Source organism: Lissotriton vulgaris, chromosome 2_1 (assembly GCF_964263255.1).
Source record: "Lissotriton vulgaris chromosome 2_1, aLisVul1.2, whole genome shotgun sequence".
Taxonomy (NCBI): Eukaryota; Metazoa; Chordata; class Amphibia; order Caudata; family Salamandridae; genus Lissotriton; species Lissotriton vulgaris.
The window spans coordinates 1,258,933,110-1,258,952,238 of NC_141687.1; the positions used below are offsets into that span (position 1 = coordinate 1,258,933,110).

At 47.7% G+C, this 19,129-nt stretch overlaps 3 pseudogenes; all 3 read left to right on the plus strand.

Annotated features, from left to right (window-relative positions):
* The first annotated feature begins 11,585 nt into the window (after positions 1-11,585).
* On the plus strand, positions 11,586-11,704 carry LOC147732463 (5S ribosomal RNA; annotated as a pseudogene).
* A 2,012-nt stretch (positions 11,705-13,716) lies between these two features.
* On the plus strand, positions 13,717-13,835 carry LOC147732464 (5S ribosomal RNA; annotated as a pseudogene).
* A 322-nt stretch (positions 13,836-14,157) lies between these two features.
* LOC147732465 (5S ribosomal RNA) lies at positions 14,158-14,276 on the plus strand (annotated as a pseudogene).
* Positions 14,277-19,129: the final 4,853 nt, after the last annotated feature.

The following is a 19,129-nucleotide window of genomic DNA, read 5'->3' on the forward strand; positions in this document are numbered from 1 at the left end:
GGTGAGAGTATTCTGTTTAATTCAGAGACTCTGTCCCTCACCACCCCTTGTTGTAAATATTTTTGTCCACCCTAAGCGTGGAAGGGTATACTCAGATGTGAGTCCCTTGCTCATTGCACCATCAGGATTCAAGCAAGCCGGGCCGAAGAGGCTGAAATGCCAGAAACCGGTCCCCGGTAGCTTGTTTCCTTCCCAGTGTAAGAATTGGCTTTTGTAGTTTGGTTTGCCCTGTTCCCATCATGCACTGGGACAGGAACAGACTAATTTGCATACAGCCAGGTTCTGAAACTGGGATGGTGCAGTGAGCTAAAAAACGGTGTTGGATCTAGCCCTGATCTCTGGACTGGGTGAGAGTATTCTGTTTAATTCAGAGACTCTGTCCCTCACCACCCCTTGTTGTAAATATTTTTGTCCACCCTAAGCGTGGAAGGGTATACTCAGATGTGAGTCCCTTGCTCATTGCACCATCAGGATTCAAGCAAGCCGGGCCGAAGAGGCTGAAATGCCAGAAACCGGTCCCCGGTAGCTTGTTTCCTTCCCAGTGTAAGAATTGGCTTTTGTAGTTTGGTTTGCCCTGTTCCCATCATGCACTGGGACAGGAACAGACTAATTTGCATACAGCCAGGTTCTGAAACTGGGATGGTGCAGTGAGCTAAAAAACGGTGTTGGATCTAGCCCTGATCTCTTGACTGGGTGAGAGTATTCTGTTTAATTCAGAGACTCTGTCCCTCACCACCCCTTGTTGTAAATATTTTTGTCCACCCTAAGCGTGGAAGGGTATACTCAGATGTGAGTCCCTTGCTCATTGCACCATCAGGATTCAAGCAAGCCGGGCCGAAGAGGCTGAAATGCCAGAAACCGGTCCCCGGTAGCTTGTTTCCTTCCCAGTGTAAGAATTGGCTTTTGTAGTTTGGTTTGCCCTGTTCCCATCATGCACTGGGACAGGAACAGACTAATTTGCATACAGCCAGGTTCTGAAACTGGGATGGTGCAGTGAGCTAAAAAACGGTGTTGGATCTAGCCCTGATCTCTTGACTGGGTGAGAGTATTCTGTTTAATTCAGAGACTCTGTCCCTCACCACCCCTTGTTGTAAATATTTTTGTCCACCCTAAGCGTGGAAGGGTATACTCAGATGTGAGTCCCTTGCTCATTGCACCATCAGGATTCAAGCAAGCCGGGCCGAAGAGGCTGAAATGCCAGAAACCGGTCCCCGGTAGCTTGTTTCCTTCCCAGTGTAAGAATTGGCTTTTGTAGTTTGGTTTGCCCTGTTCCCATCATGCACTGGGACAGGAACAGACTAATTTGCATACAGCCAGGTTCTGAAACTGGGATGGTGCAGTGAGCTAAAAAACGGTGTTGGATCTAGCCCTGATCTCTTGACTGGGTGAGAGTATTCTGTTTAATTCAGAGACTCTGTCCCTCACCACCCCTTGTTGTAAATATTTTTGTCCACCCTAAGCGTGGAAGGGTATACTCAGATGTGAGTCCCTTGCTCATTGCACCATCAGGATTCAAGCAAGCCGGGCCGAAGAGGCTGAAATGCCAGAAACCGGTCCCCGGTAGCTTGTTTCCTTCCCAGTGTAAGAATTGGCTTTTGTAGTTTGGTTTGCCCTGTTCCCATCATGCACTGGGACAGGAACAGACTAATTTGCATACAGCCAGGTTCTGAAACTGGGATGGTGCAGTGAGCTAAAAAACGGTGTTGGATCTAGCCCTGATCTCTTGACTGGGTGAGAGTATTCTGTTTAATTCAGAGACTCTGTCCCTCACCACCCCTTGTTGTAAATATTTTTGTCCACCCTAAGCGTGGAAGGGTATACTCAGATGTGAGTCCCTTGCTCATTGCACCATCAGGATTCAAGCAAGCCGGGCCGAAGAGGCTGAAATGCCAGAAACCGGTCCCCGGTAGCTTGTTTCCTTCCCAGTGTAAGAATTGGCTTTTGTAGTTTGGTTTGCCCTGTTCCCATCATGCACTGGGACAGGAACAGACTAATTTGCATACAGCCAGGTTCTGAAACTGGGATGGTGCAGTGAGCTAAAAAACGGTGTTGGATCTAGCCCTGATCTCTTGACTGGGTGAGAGTATTCTGTTTAATTCAGAGACTCTGTCCCTCACCACCCCTTGTTGTAAATATTTTTGTCCACCCTAAGCGTGGAAGGGTATACTCAGATGTGAGTCCCTTGCTCATTGCACCATCAGGATTCAAGCAAGCCGGGCCGAAGAGGCTGAAATGCCAGAAACCGGTCCCCGGTAGCTTGTTTCCTTCCCAGTGTAAGAATTGGCTTTTGTAGTTTGGTTTGCCCTGTTCCCATCATGCACTGGGACAGGAACAGACTAATTTGCATACAGCCAGGTTCTGAAACTGGGATGGTGCAGTGAGCTAAAAAACGGTGTTGGATCTAGCCCTGATCTCTTTACTGGGTGAGAGTATTCTTTTTAATTCAGAGACTCTGTCCCTCACCACCCCTTGTTGTAAATATTTTTGTCCACCCTAAGCGTGGAAGGGTATACTCAGATGTGAGTCCCTTGCTCATTGCACCATCAGGATTCAAGCAAGCCGGGCCGAAGAGGCTGAAATGCCAGAAACCGGTCCCCGGTAGCTTGTTTCCTTCCCAGTGTAAGAATTGGCTTTTGTAGTTTGGTTTGCCCTGTTCCCATCATGCACTGGGACAGGAACAGACTAATTTGCATACAGCCAGGTTCTGAAACTGGGATGGTGCAGTGAGCTAAAAAACGGTGTTGGATCTAGCCCTGATCTCTTGACTGGGTGAGAGTATTCTGTTTAATTCAGAGACTCTGTCCCTCACCACCCCTTGTTGTAAATATTTTTGTCCACCCTAAGCGTGGAAGGGTATACTCAGATGTGAGTCCCTTGCTCATTGCACCATCAGGATTCAAGCAAGCCGGGCCGAAGAGGCTGAAATGCCAGAAACCGGTCCCCGGTAGCTTGTTTCCTTCCCAGTGTAAGAATTGGCTTTTGTAGTTTGGTTTGCCCTGTTCCCATCATGCACTGGGACAGGAACAGACTAATTTGCATACAGCCAGGTTCTGAAACTGGGATGGTGCAGTGAGCTAAAAAACGGTGTTGGATCTAGCCCTGATCTCTGGACTGGGTGAGAGTATTCTGTTTAATTCAGAGACTCTGTCCCTCACCACCCCTTGTTGTAAATATTTTTGTCCACCCTAAGCGTGGAAGGGTATACTCAGATGTGAGTCCCTTGCTCATTGCACCATCAGGATTCAAGCAAGCCGGGCCGAAGAGGCTGAAATGCCAGAAACCGGTCCCCGGTAGCTTGTTTCCTTCCCAGTGTAAGAATTGGCTTTTGTAGTTTGGTTTGCCCTGTTCCCATCATGCACTGGGACAGGAACAGACTAATTTGCATACAGCCAGGTTCTGAAACTGGGATGGTGCAGTGAGCTAAAAAACGGTGTTGGATCTAGCCCTGATCTCTTGACTGGGTGAGAGTATTCTGTTTAATTCAGAGACTCTGTCCCTCACCACCCCTTGTTGTAAATATTTTTGTCCACCCTAAGCGTGGAAGGGTATACTCAGATGTGAGTCCCTTGCTCATTGCACCATCAGGATTCAAGCAAGCCGGGCCGAAGAGGCTGAAATGCCAGAAACCGGTCCCCGGTAGCTTGTTTCCTTCCCAGTGTAAGAATTGGCTTTTGTAGTTTGGTTTGCCCTGTTCCCATCATGCACTGGGACAGGAACAGACTAATTTGCATACAGCCAGGTTCTGAAACTGGGATGGTGCAGTGAGCTAAAAAACGGTGTTGGATCTAGCCCTGATCTCTTGACTGGGTGAGAGTATTCTGTTTAATTCAGAGACTCTGTCCCTCACCACCCCTTGTTGTAAATATTTTTGTCCACCCTAAGCGTGGAAGGGTATACTCAGATGTGAGTCCCTTGCTCATTGCACCATCAGGATTCAAGCAAGCCGGGCCGAAGAGGCTGAAATGCCAGAAACCGGTCCCCGGTAGCTTGTTTCCTTCCCAGTGTAAGAATTGGCTTTTGTAGTTTGGTTTGCCCTGTTCCCATCATGCACTGGGACAGGAACAGACTAATTTGCATACAGCCAGGTTCTGAAACTGGGATGGTGCAGTGAGCTAAAAAACGGTGTTGGATCTAGCCCTGATCTCTTGACTGGGTGAGAGTATTCTGTTTAATTCAGAGACTCTGTCCCTCACCACCCCTTGTTGTAAATATTTTTGTCCACCCTAAGCGTGGAAGGGTATACTCAGATGTGAGTCCCTTGCTCATTGCACCATCAGGATTCAAGCAAGCCGGGCCGAAGAGGCTGAAATGCCAGAAACCGGTCCCCGGTAGCTTGTTTCCTTCCCAGTGTAAGAATTGGCTTTTGTAGTTTGGTTTGCCCTGTTCCCATCATGCACTGGGACAGGAACAGACTAATTTGCATACAGCCAGGTTCTGAAACTGGGATGGTGCAGTGAGCTAAAAAACGGTGTTGGATCTAGCCCTGATCTCTTGACTGGGTGAGAGTATTCTGTTTAATTCAGAGACTCTGTCCCTCACCACCCCTTGTTGTAAATATTTTTGTCCACCCTAAGCGTGGAAGGGTATACTCAGATGTGAGTCCCTTGCTCATTGCACCATCAGGATTCAAGCAAGCCGGGCCGAAGAGGCTGAAATGCCAGAAACCGGTCCCCGGTAGCTTGTTTCCTTCCCAGTGTAAGAATTGGCTTTTGTAGTTTGGTTTGCCCTGTTCCCATCATGCACTGGGACAGGAACAGACTAATTTGCATACAGCCAGGTTCTGAAACTGGGATGGTGCAGTGAGCTAAAAAACGGTGTTGGATCTAGCCCTGATCTCTTGACTGGGTGAGAGTATTCTGTTTAATTCAGAGACTCTGTCCCTCACCACCCCTTGTTGTAAATATTTTTGTCCACCCTAAGCGTGGAAGGGTATACTCAGATGTGAGTCCCTTGCTCATTGCACCATCAGGATTCAAGCAAGCCGGGCCGAAGAGGCTGAAATGCCAGAAACCGGTCCCCGGTAGCTTGTTTCCTTCCCAGTGTAAGAATTGGCTTTTGTAGTTTGGTTTGCCCTGTTCCCATCATGCACTGGGACAGGAACAGACTAATTTGCATACAGCCAGGTTCTGAAACTGGGATGGTGCAGTGAGCTAAAAAACGGTGTTGGATCTAGCCCTGATCTCTTGACTGGGTGAGAGTATTCTGTTTAATTCAGAGACTCTGTCCCTCACCACCCCTTGTTGTAAATATTTTTGTCCACCCTAAGCGTGGAAGGGTATACTCAGATGTGAGTCCCTTGCTCATTGCACCATCAGGATTCAAGCAAGCCGGGCCGAAGAGGCTGAAATGCCAGAAACCGGTCCCCGGTAGCTTGTTTCCTTCCCAGTGTAAGAATTGGCTTTTGTAGTTTGGTTTGCCCTGTTCCCATCATGCACTGGGACAGGAACAGACTAATTTGCATACAGCCAGGTTCTGAAACTGGGATGGTGCAGTGAGCTAAAAAACGGTGTTGGATCTAGCCCTGATCTCTTGACTGGGTGAGAGTATTCTGTTTAATTCAGAGACTCTGTCCCTCACCACCCCTTGTTGTAAATATATATATAGCTCATAATACTGAGCCATAGTTAACAAGGACGCAGGGGTCGCCGTGGCCCAGGAACTTTCACTCGACTTCAATCGCTTTGCAATCTCTGGTAGGAGATTAGCTACATACTTATCTACAAACAAATGCCGACCCGTATCGTCTGTTAAAGATTGACCACTGTAATCATGAAAAGCCTCCTCGAAGCGTGTAAAGAAATCTGAAACCGTTTCATCGGGTTTCTGCTTGCACGACGTTAACATGGTCCAATCAATCTTTTTGGAGGGAACAAGCGTTTTTAATTTATTTAAGATAGCTGCCGGCACATCTAGGATTAGCTGACAGGGCTTACATGCTGGTTCCCTATCTAAATCCGCAGCATTTATTTCTTTCCATGTTGCTCCCAATATCGTTTCGTCATTATTTTTACGAATTTGCCGCCACATATCAGGTGGTAATATCAACCCAAAAAACAAGTCTATGTCTACGAGAGTCATCACACAAGACGATATAGCCCCCTCCACCCCCTCATAAAATGCCGCTGGATTCTTCCGAAGATCAGGTAAAGAATTTTTCAATGCCATGACATCTGCTCTATTCCATGGCGTGTAAACCAAATTATACACAAAATACCCTTTCGCATCCTTCGATAATTTATCCTCATCCGTACCTTCCCCCCTCGGCGGAACATACAAAGGCGCAGCTTCACGCATAGGCATAACATGCAACGCAGAACTCTTATCTGAACCACGGAGAGAACACTCTTTGGCCTGCCCATTATTCTCCAATTCGGATTCCTTTTGCCTCCTTTTCCACTCCTCCCGCAATCGGGTTGTCTCATCCCGCAGCTTGATCAATTGCGCAAACAGGTCATCGACATCTGAAAGATCAAAATCACCTTTAGTCAAATTTTCACGGTACACTGACAACGCTTTGGGTTCTAACGTATCAGAAAGATCACGATATGCGCCTATAACCTCATCCGCCAAAGTAGACAGAAAATACATCAATTCAAGATCCGTCCACCCTTTCTTTTCTGATACCAATTGCTCCTGAGTAACCCTACGCTTATTCACTTTACGAGCCCAACTACGTAGATGAGCGGACCTCTCCGTAGTAAACCTGAGAGCAGATACACTCTTCTTGCCCGACTTATCCTGTCCGTCATCATCGGAATCCACAGCTGGAGCCGTCGGCGTAACGTACGGAGGCGGTGACCGATCTAACAAAGAAAAATCATCAATTTCATTATTAAGGACAGGATAAAGTGGTCGGCGAATAGGAAACTGACCAGTCGTTTGCAAATTACGTTCCCGTTCCTCCCTCTCTTTCTTCTACTGAGCCTCCATCTCCTCAAGCTGTAAAGCTTTATCCCGAGCAGCCTTACGCTGCTCTTTGTCCGCCAAGGCAACCTCACGCTTCATTCGCTCACGCGCCGCTTTCTCCCACATTCGCACGCAATCAAACATGTTTTGTCTAGACCTGCGTTGAAACATACATTGCTCTACAAATTGTATTTTACTCAAATCATAAGACCCGTGTAGAGGCCATTGCAATTCAGGATCGGCCTTGGTGTATTTATGCCATCATTTACTGTACATAATAGGGGGAAGGCCAAATTTTATGTACATGTCCCTATTTGGTGTTCCCTCTGGGGGAGCCGGCTGTGATTCCGCTAACCTAATTGAGGTACCTTCTCCAAGACAACACATTCCTCGGAGTGTGCTGAAAACAGGCATGTTCAAAAAGTATCACGAAAGCGTGACACCGGACAAAATGGCACTTACAGCTCTTCACACGATTGTGCCGCTCAAAGGAAAAAACAAAGTTAGAGAAACATCTCTACATGCCTGCCTATGTGAAGTGCACTACACATATAAGTTCAAAGATCACAAATTCACAATGTTAGCTATCTCAACTCAAAGTTCGTAGGACTTCGGCAAGCGTCCGAAGACTACCTCACCGATCACAAAGCACAGATTTTCAGTAAGCGTCCGAAGACTACCTTACCGAACACAAATCATAGGACCTCAGTAAGCGTCCGAAGACTACCTTACCGATCACAAAGCTTACCAAATTCTCAAATGTCCAGATTCCAACTGCCAAGGTCTTGTAAGCCAAATCAGCCAAACGGCACTTTCTCAGCGATGCAGACACTTCGAAGACTCAGTCGGAGACCGGCGCCACCTGGAAGGTCAGATCGGAAGGAAAGGAAAAAACACTGTGGCAGCCAAGACTCGGGTCACTCGTGGCATCGCGCGCCCATGGCGAGTTTCCAAGCCTTCGTCACGACCTCTCCTTCGGGCATCCGAGTCGCCGATGAGTCCCACCAGAGTCGCCAATTGAAGTAATTCGGGGTTCCCAAGGCCTACACGCTTCTGAGATAACCCACTCACACTCAAGAACTGTTGGCACGGAAACTGTAAAAGGCAAAGAACAAGTTTATTAAGACCCCATGGGGTGGTGGTACACTCAAACAGCACCCTTCGGCAATGCAAGAGGTATCACACCGAACATTGGTGTGACCCCGTTTATATACAGTTTTGGGGCAATAAAAGATAGGCGGCACAAGTTAGGACACAGTTTCGGGACATATATGGTCATGTTTTGGAATACTGCCAGCTCATTGGAAGGGGCACAACTCCGCTGGTCAGTTTGGTGCACATTCCTGAAGGTCTACGGGTCAGTGGGAGCTGCGCATGTGCGGCTTGACCAGTACTAAAAATAGCCTGTTGCTGGGCAGACAAGAGTGGTCAGTAGAACGGACAACGGACTAAAGGGCACGTTCGGCCACGAGGCCACTCATGAGCTAAGATGGCCGCCGCAACACTCAAAATGGCGTTTATCGTATATAGCCAAGTTAGGGAGGACAACGTGTAGGTTCAGTTAATCGCTAATGCGGACGGGCCAATTACGACAACCATTGTGCCTCCTGCTACCGCTGCACCACCTAGAGCCACAGCCAGGGCAGCTACCATTGTGCCCCCTGCATCTTGTACACCAGCAACACCAGCAGTCACACCCCCTGCATCTGGCGCACCAGCAACACCTGCGGTCACACCCCCAGCAGCTGTCGCCACAACATCTGGGGCCGCGCCAGTTGCCACACAGCGGCCAGCCACCGACTCAGGCCAGCAGGGCAGGCGTGGCAGGTCACGCAGCACTCCACACCAGCAAGCAGGCGGGCCAATGAACAGGGACTGGCGCGGCTCAGTGTTGAAAGACGCATGTTGCGGATACACCAGCGCCAGGCACAACAGTAAGGAGCTATTCAGCTGCAGCTCCATATGATAGGGCGCAATGTGGCCACAGTTGCAGGCCACATGGACGGCATGAGGGCAGCTATGGTAGGTGTGGGGGAGCGATTAGACAACATGACTGCAGCCATGGCAGGTGTGGGTGAGGGAATGGCCCGCATGGCTGCAGCCATTGAGGCCAACACCGCTGCCATGTCGACACAGCGCAGTGCAGCATGCCGCCGCCACCGCCAACTTATGAGCCGGCTGGCCTCATACAGCAGGGCAAGTTACGTAGCAGCAAATGCTACTTCTCTGTTGGCGCGGCGCTCCCTGACCCAGCAGCACCAACTAGTACAGTGCAGTGAGGACATGACTAGGGTGCTGGAGCACCTCACCACGGCCGTCATTGCACTACACCCTCCAGCAATACCATCCACTGTGGGGGGTGATGATGCTAGTGAGGGGGCGTAAAGCGTCAGCTCCCACTCTGCCTCATAGATCCCACCACACAGCTGCAGCACCAGGCCCACGCCAGGTCCTGAAGCCCCGGAGGAGGATGCCCCTCAGAGGCGCTTGGGCGCAACGCGCAGTAGGCGCACCTGAGAACTTCACACTATCATTGGCACAGGCTGACGTTAAGCCTGCCATGTTGTAATACACAGCAGTATGATGTAATACTGTTTGTTGGAGTTATTTAGACTGGAACCTTATTTATTTTTTTGTGAATTGAACAAATGCATTTATCTTGCTACACACATTAGCGTTGTGTCATCATTACATTTTGCATGCATTGTTGATTTGTGGGGTGATGGAAGAGGTTGTACTAGAAACTGTTCACTGTGATGTGGTTGCGACGTCTGTGCCCTTCTGCTGGGTTCTCCCCATTTGCATGGCGCGCATGTGCAGGTGGCCGGTTGTCCCCCTCAGATTCACTGCCAGAGATGTCAACAGGTATCCGGCGCTTGGTTGCAATGTTATGTAGTATTGCGCAGACAGCCACAATGCGGCAGCACATTTCAGGACTGTAATACATGGCCCCACCGGTCTTGTGCAGTATGCGGAACCTGCTCTTGAGCAGGCCAAATGTCCTTTCTATGCAATTCCTTGTCCGTATGTGTGCAATATTGTAGCGCCGTTGCTGGGGTGTAGCAGGGTTGAGGTATGGGGTCAGGAGGTATTCACGGAGGGCGTAGCCACTGTCACCTGAATGAGAGGAGCAGATGGTGATTGCCTGTGCTGCGCTGTTACATCTTAGCAATGTGACATTTTCAACTAAGTGTACTTACCAAGTAGGTGTCCTTCCCCAAACTCTCCCCTGACCAGTCGTGTGTGGAGGCCGCTGTGCTGGAAAATGAAGGAGTCATGGGTACTCCCTGGGTACTGTGCAACAATGTCAGTGATGTATGTCTTAGCATTGCAGACCATCTGGATGTTGAGGGAGTGGTAGGACTTTCTATTGTGGAACATATACTCCATGGCAGCTGGTGGGCAGATGGCGACGTGGGTACAGTCTGTGCATCCGAGCACATGTGGAAAATGGGCTACATTGTAGAATTGTAGCTTGGTCATGTCCAATTCCTGTTGGCTGGCGGGGAATTTGATGTGACGATGTATCTGGGTGAGCATGGCGTCAACAAAAGTGTGGAGGCAGCGTGACATGGTGGGCTGGGATATCCCCCCAGCAGCCTCTACTATCCCCTGGAAACTCCCGGAGGCCAGGAGGTGCAGGCTACACAATACCTGCACATGTGTAGGCACCGCATTGGTACGGCTTGTTGGGTGCTGCATCAGGGGGTCAAGGTCCTGTATTAGCTGCATTATCATTTCCCCATTCAGCCTGTATTTAGCATATATCTGCTCTCTGGTTTGGCCCAGCAAGGTGACCCGCTGGCGGAATATCCTGTCCTGGATCCTGCGTCTCCTCCGTGCTAATGGCTCTAGCCTTCAACGCCTCACCACCATGTACATTCCTGGCATTGTGGGACTCCTAATGCTGCTGATGATGATGGTCCTTATGTGTGATTGGTCAGGCCAGAACCTGTTGGTGATAGGACAACGGTTTTTTGAAAGTTTTTTTTGCATGGCTTTTATGGTTACCACCTGCTTTGAGTTGTCCTTATTTTGCGCGGTGCAAATAGCGATTTTTGGGTTTTTCGCTATTAGCGATTTTTCTTGAATACCGATTGCGATTATATAGCGAAGTCGTTATTATTTTCGCAGAATCCGTGGTTTATCGCATTTTCCGATTCGCTAATGCTCACCTGCCGGGATTCTGCGAATATATTAGCGAATTCGCAATTCTGTGTTTGCGAATTCGCTATTTTGATGTTGAATGCCGATTACGGAAATTGCGCCCGCATTTGCATTTTCGCAGCGATTGCGGGCGCAATTTTACTTCATGAATCAGGCGGAAAGTGAGCACCTCTCGAAGGAGACAAAGGCGGAACATCGATCTGAGGGTGGGAATAGGCATTGGGGTAAGTGGTTCTACACCACAATACACAGCAAGGGAGATTTTTTGCACATTAGAAACAAGCATTGAAAATGCAATATGTCTCGCCTTTGATTAAGTTAAAGCCATTTTCTTTGCTAATGGTATTCTATAGCAAAGCAAATGGCTTTAACTTAATGAAAGGTGGGACCTATTGCCTTTTTATTCTTGTTTTTTTTGCTTTCGGTGAGTAAGGGTGGCATGTCTCACTTACTATGGCAAGCACTGAATTAGAATGAAAAATATTAAGAGCCCCAAACTCAGTTCTCTTAATTCCCGTAGCCATACCAGCCTGAAAGCACCTTATCTTGTCTGATATAGAAAGTTAAGCAGGGTCGGGCATGGTTAGTACCTGGGTGGGAGACTGCATGGGAATACCAGGTGCTGTAGGCTTTAATTGTTTTTTTTTGTTTTGCTTTAGGTGAATGAGGGTGGCTTGTCTCTCATACTATGGCCAGCACTGAAGTGGAGTGAAAAAAAGCTAAGAGCCCCAAAGTTAGTGCTCTTGATTCCTACGACCATTCAACCCTGAAAGCACCTGATCTTGTCTGATCTCAGACATTAAGCAGGTTTGGCTTGGTTAGTACCTGGATGGGAGACTGACTGGGAATACCAGGTGATGTAGCCTTTTTTGTTTTGTTGTTTTGCTTTAGGTGAATGAGGGTGGCTTGTCTTGCTCACTATGGCCAGCACTGAAGTAGAATGTAAAAGGCTAAGGGCCCCAAAGTCAATGCTCTTCACACCTACAGCCGTACCACCATGAGAGCACCTGATCTCTGAAGTTAGTTAGTCCCTGGATGGGAGACCGCTTGGGAATAGCAGGTACTGTAGGCGCTTTTTTTTTTTTAGTGTTTTGCTTTAGGTTTATGAGGGTGGCTTGTCTCGCTTACTTTGGTCAGCACTGAAGTAGAATGAAATAAGGTAAGAGCCCCAAAGTTAGTGTTATTGAGGCAGATGGCCATTCAACCCTGAAATCACCTGATTGTGTCTTATATCAGAAGTTTAGCAGGGTCAGGCCTGGTCAGCACCTGGATAGGAGACCATCAGTGAAGACCAGGAGCTGTAGGCTTTTTTTTTTTGCTTTAGGTGATGGAGGGTGGATTGTGTTGCTTACTATGGCCAGCACTGAGGTAAAATGAAAAAAGCTATGAGCCCCAAACTCAGTGCACTTCATGCATCCGGCCATACCACCCTGAATGCACTTGATCTCCTCTGATCTCAGAAGTTAAGCAGGGTCGGGCCAGGTTAGAAATCTCAGGTGCTGTAATCTTTTTTTTTGCTTTAGGTGAATGAGGGTGGCTTGTCTTGCTTACTATGGCCAGCACTGACATACAATGAAAAAAGCTAAGAGACTCAAAGTCAGTGCTCTTCATGCCTATGGCCAAACCACCCTGAAAGCACCTGATCTCATCTGATCTCAGAAGTGGAGAAGTGTGGCTCAATGGTTAGAGCGGCAGACCTTGATGCAGAGTGCTGGCCAGGGACCAGGGTTCGATTCCCGCCCCGGTGGGATCAGGCTTAAATTCCTCCGACCGGATATTCTTGCCTCAGTGCCGAATCTAAGCATGGGCCCCATGCTGCAACTCTGGGCAATAGCTTGCTTAGTCTCCACAACGGCCCCCGATACACAAGGGATGCCTGGTTTCACCATGGGATGCCCAGGAGTGGACACCTCACAAGGAAAAGCCAGGAGGGGTTCCCTTGTGGTAGGAGTACAAGCGCCGGGATGCTTATGGGTTACTGTTCGCGCTATACAAATACAACACATTTACATTTACAGAAGTGAAGCAGGGTTGGGACTGGTTTGTATCTCGATGGGAGACCGCCTGGGTACAGCATGTGCTGTAGGCTTTATTTTTGTTTTTGTTTTGCTTTAGATGAATGAAGGTGGCTTGCTCGCATACTATGGCCACCACTGGAGTAAAATAAAAAAAGCTAAAAGCCCCAAAGTCATCTTTTTCATGCCTACAGCCATACCAAACTGCAAGCACCTGATCTCATCTGATCTCATAAGTTAAGCAGAGTTGGGTCTGGTTAGTACCTGGAGGGGAACTTGCCTGGGAATACTAGATGCCTTTTTTTGTTGCTTTAGATGAATAATGGTGGCCTTTCTTGCTTACTATGACTAGCACTGAAGTAGAATGAAAAAAGGTAAGAGCCCCAAAGTCAGTGCTCTCATGCTTATGGCTAAACTATCCTAAAAGCATCTAATCTCCTCTGATCTGAGAAGTTAAAAATGGTCGGGCCTGGTTAATACCTGGATGGGAGACTGCCTGGGAACAGCAGGTGCTGTAGGCTTTTTTTGGTTGTTGTTTTGATTTAGTTGAATAAGGGGTCACTCTTACTATGTCCAGTACTGTAGTAGAATGAACAAAGCTAAGAGCCCCAAAGTCGATGCTCTTCATGCCTACGGCCATACTATCCTAAAAGCACCTGATCTTGTCCGAACTCAGAAATTAAGCAGGGTTGGGCCTGGTTAGTACCTTGATGGGTGACTGCCTGGGAATACCAAGTGGTGTATGCTATATGTTTGTTTGTTGTTTTGCTTTAGTTGAATGAGGGTGGCTTGTCTCGCTTACTATGGACAGCACTGACGTAGAATGAGAAAAGCTAAGACCCCCCATTTTCATGTCAACAGCCGTACAAACCTGAAAGCATCTGATCTCAGTAGATATGCAGGGTCGGGCCTGATTAGTACCTGGATGGGAGATCGCCTGGGATTACCCGGTGCTGTAGGCTTGTTTTTTTATTGCTTTAGGTGAATGAGGGTGGCTTGTATCGCTTAATATGGCCTGCACTGAAGAAGAATGAAAAAATCAAAGAGCCCCTAAGTCAGTGCTCTTCATTCCAACAGCCATACCACCCTGAAAGCACCTGATCGCCTCTGATCTCAGAAGTTACCCAGGGACGGGTCTAGTTAGTACCTGGATGAGAGATTGTCTTGGAATACCCGGTGCTGTAGGCTTTTTTTTTTTGCTTTCTGTGAATGAGAGTGGTTTGTCTTGATTACTATGGCCAGCACTGGAGTAGAACAAAAAAAGCTAAGAGCCTCAAACTCAGTGCTCTTCGTGCCTAGGGCCATACCACCCTGACCCTGACCCGGTCACTCCACTCACTGCACAGCCCCTGTGTGCCCTGGTCACCGCTGCTGCCTCCAGCGCCTCTAGCGCCGAAACACTCCTGCCGCTGGTGTTGTTTTTTTCGTGCCGTCGCCCTCTTGCCTTTAACCTCTGCCTTGCCCTGCTCTTGCCTTCTCCTCTGTGGGCTGTTGCTGCTTTGGGCCTCCGCCCTCAGGCTTGCCCCCTCGCCGCTTCCCCCGTGATTTTCCCACCCTTGTCTCGCCCCGCTCCCCGCCGCTGCTCCCCTGGGGCCCGCCCCCTTCCTCAATCCCGATCCCCATTCGCCGCCCGCTCCCTCCTCCCAGCTGCTCCTCCCTCCCACTACTGTAGTAACATCACAGCCTACTACTCACATGACTATCAGTGCAACCATAGCTTCTTTTTTGTCACAGGTCCCAACAACCGGGCAGCCACCAGCCCTGTCACTTGTAACAACATCAGGACCCACAAGCAACGCACACGGAGAGGACACGGGAAGAATGCTTCGCAGCGGCAAGAACCTACCCTTATCATAAACATTTCATCAATTGAACTGACCAAACAACAAATCATGACTCTCAACAAGGGCATGTCTTTTGTCCCGACCAATGATACCAGTCTCTTGGAAACCAATGTAGCTTTTTTTTTTTTTTTTATTTCTTTTTTATTTTATTGAAGGTTCATTGCAATATACATCTTAAAACATTTAAGTAAGCACAGATAGAGCATTAAAATCAGATATGTACATGATACGACATAAATAGATAGGTTATTCCAAATAGATAGGTTATTCCGAATAGATAAAAGTTCAATTCATAATAATAATTATAATAAGTGGCTAAAATACAAATACAATTAAGGCAATTACATACAGAAACAATGTTATAGATTTAGTCAGTATGGGCGCCCATATACGTATTCCCATCTCCCGTTTTTTAACTCCTTTAAATTCATACAGACAGGATTCAATATTATGAATAAAGAGAAGTCTTGATAACCACATCTGAAAGGAGGGGCGTTTTTATCTTTCCAATTTGCCGTAATCAGTATTCGCATAACCGCTACTGACAGAAATACAAGTGCTTCCTCATCTTTTTCAAGACCCAGTTTTGAATCTGTAGCTATTAACACCAATGTCGGGGATAGATCGATCTTATGACCTAGCAGCCCCTCCCAGAATTTGGATATCTCCTCTTTAAGAGGGCCCAATCTCACACAAGAGACGAACATGTGAATTATGTCTGCTTGGTGTGAGCCACATCTAGGGCAGCAGTCGTCCTGTCTAACACCCCACTCAAATAATTTTGATGGGGTATGATACAGCTTAAATAATGTCTTAAAGTGCTGAGCCCGTAAATTTGAGGTCCAAAAAAGCTTTTTATTCAGTTCTATAGAGAGATCAAGATCGACATAGGGGTTGTTCCATTTCAGGGCCCAACCGCTCTCCGTTTTCTCGATGTCATCTTGAATCTTATCTATTAGTAAATTATATATTGTTTTAATCTTTCTGCAGCCTCTATCCAGTACCTCCAATACCGTAATATCTATTTTGGGCTTTATTTTAGGTCTAAGGCCTCGCAAAGTGCGGGTTATTTGTTCATATAGAAGCCAATGAGTACGTGGGATGTTATACAACTTTTGCAGGTCTTCAAACCCTCTAATCTTATCTCCCTCCATTACATCTTCAATACTCTTAACCCCCATTCGCTTCCATTCCTGGAGACTTGAAAGAGAGAGGCAAGGCAAGATGGTGGCTGCCTAGACGCAGCTAAAGCGGTGCTTTGATGAAGCTGCCGGTTGAATAGAGCGAAACGGACCCCAGACAATAACCAGGAAATCCCGATCAACCCCTTACCTGATTCGCTGATTCCTGTGGATCTACTGAGTCTCTGGTTTGCTGCAGAGGGGATGTTAGCCGCGTTATCGTGTCGCGGCTCGGCGTTTCACGTACTGCGGGAGTTGACGAGCGCCCTGCTGGCTCTCTCTCTGGGCTCTCTCGGTGCTAGACGCCGCCGCGGCTTCCTAGGAGGGAGGAGCCCGACTCAGAGAATTCTGGGAGGTCCAAGAGAGGCTTGGAATGCCCGAAGCAGTTCGTGCCTGAAAAGACTGGTCACACGTCGGAAGTCCAGGGCTCTTCACGAGGCAGGTATGGCTCCGAAAAGTAATGCAAATGCAAAAGCGAAAAAGAAAAAGAAAAATCTCCCCAGGGAAGGCGGCACAAGCAAGGCGAATGGAGACCAAACACCGGAGAGAGAGAGCCCAAGGGAAAAGCAACCAGCAACTCGGACCCGCCAAGCAGCTGTCTCTATAGCTGAAATGTTAAGAAAGACTGGTAAGGAGAAAGGGGTCGAGACAAGTTGGGCTTTTGAATTACAGGGAAAAAAAACAGATGTCGCCTTAGAAATTTCTGAAAATTCTGAAACACCACAAACACTACAAATAATGAGTTGTGAGAGCACTAACTCCAAAATAGATAAAGAAACTGATAACGAAGTTGTGGCTCCTGAGAGGATCAACGAAGGGGGAGACCACTGTAACCTCAGTAAGGACCAAGCAGTGTCCAACGGGACTTCACCTGAGATCCCTAAACAAGAGACAAAACAGGCTAAACTACAGGTACGGTAACAAAATAATAAAGATAACCTGATAATCAGCGATAAGGAGGAGGGGTCATCAGACAGGGGAGAGTTGTCTGAAATTGGAGCAACTGGTATGGATGCAGCTCAAAATGAGGCTTTCTTCTCAGCCTCTGATGGCTTGGAATGGTCGGAGGAGGAGGACGAGGAGGGCGACTGTAGCTCCCTGGGGGATACAGACAGTGATCTTAAATCAGAACATCCTGCAACGGCAAGGAAGACAGCAGTAGATTCAACTAAGGGCCAGAAGGATCCACGATGCGAACTTAGCTGGGATCATACAACATCTGGTATTCCACAGGACAGCCCGAGCAGTGAAAGAACACAGATAACTCTATTAGAGACAATCCATCAAGAGATTTTAGCTCATAGAGAGGAGACACACCAAGAAAACCGCAAATCGCAGGCAGCCATGAGAAAAATGAGGGTGGCTGTTAGGAAACTATCCAAGGCCTGCACTAACACTGGAGATAGAGTCTCGAATTTGGAGGACAGGATTGTCTCTACAGAAGCAGAGGTCGAGGTCGCTGTGGCAAAAGTCAATGCTCAAAGCTCTCAGGTTGTTGACATCCAATGGAAGCTCGAGGCGATGGAGAACAGGCTCCGTAGAAACAACCTGAGAGTCTTGGGAATTCCGGAGGGATCAGAAGGGTCGGACATAAGGTTATTCATGTTAAAACTCCTCGAGCAGGCCTTCCCAGAGCTTAAGGATTGGGACTGGTCAAGAGAACTACAGAGAGTACATCACACCCCCTTCAGAGTCAAAAGGGGCATGAAAGCAGAGGATAAACCCAGGGCAATTTTGATATTCCTGGGAAACTTTAATTGACGACAAGCGATATCCGAGCTGGCAAAACCAAACACCAAACGCGATGGCGAGGGGTTCTCTTTCTTTGTGAGACCTGACTTCTGCCATACGACGGTAGAAAGACGTTGGCGCTTAAGGAACCTGATCAAACCCTTTCAGGACAAAAAGATGCAAGCATTCTTAATAAACCCTGCGCAACTAAAAATCATTAATGGAGGGAGAACAGTGTTTTTCTAATCTGAGATGTAGGCAAAGGAGTATTTAGATTCTGTCGGAAACTAACTGAAGACTTTTGACTATGATTGAAATATACTCTTTATCTTACTGACCTTAAAACGATGGGCTGACTAGCTGGTTAGCTGTGTGCTGTGTGCTGTGTGTTGGGAATATTGGTTGTCACTGATAGTCACTATTGTTTTGTGTTAAGTAGCACTTATTTTGAGCTCTATTGTTTTGTCACAATTGTTGGTATGTTATGGCAGACTTTCATTGAATGCACCGCATTCCATCATAAGCTCAGACAGATCTGAGCGCCCCCCAGAGTAGGGAGGTTGGGGGGTGGAGGGCATGGGGTGGGGGCAGGGACGGAGGAGGGGGGGATGGTGGGAGTGAGGTTGCTAGGAGGGAGGAGGGTGGAGGGGAGGGGGTGTGGCCGGGACGAAAATCAAGAAAAGAAGGAAACATTGCAATGTGGATATAAATCTGAGAGCAAATAAGGTTAAAAGAAATTTTCAGTATGTCTTTCATCGTGGGTAATTTTGTCCAAATAGATGACGAGCATTAGAATCTGTACACTGAATGTGGCTGGTCTAAATGACTGGAAGAAAATACAGCGACTAGAATACTTGGTGAAATATCATATAGAATAGATATCTTATGCCTCCAGGAAACCCACCTTCCGTGGGCTAAGAGGAGCCTACTATTTTAAGGGGTTTTGAATTAGTTGCATGTTCAACCCAATCGTCAATGGTTAGAGGAGTTGCCATACTAGCAAAAACCAGCTTGGGCAAGGCCAAAAAAGTGAGAACTGATAGCAACGGTAGATGGGCAATTGCTGAAAATGAGCTTCTCAATTTATGTAATATATGGGTCAAATGACGATGATCCTGAAATTTTTGACTATTTGGAAACAGAGCTGGCGGGCTGGCCTACTCCCTTGGTGGTTACAGGTGATCTCAATATTTCCATAGATTGGGGTAATAGCACATCATACAAAGGACGAAAACCCCGAGTTTTCAGATCTCTCAAGGCTCTCATTAGATCACACGGGTTGTCA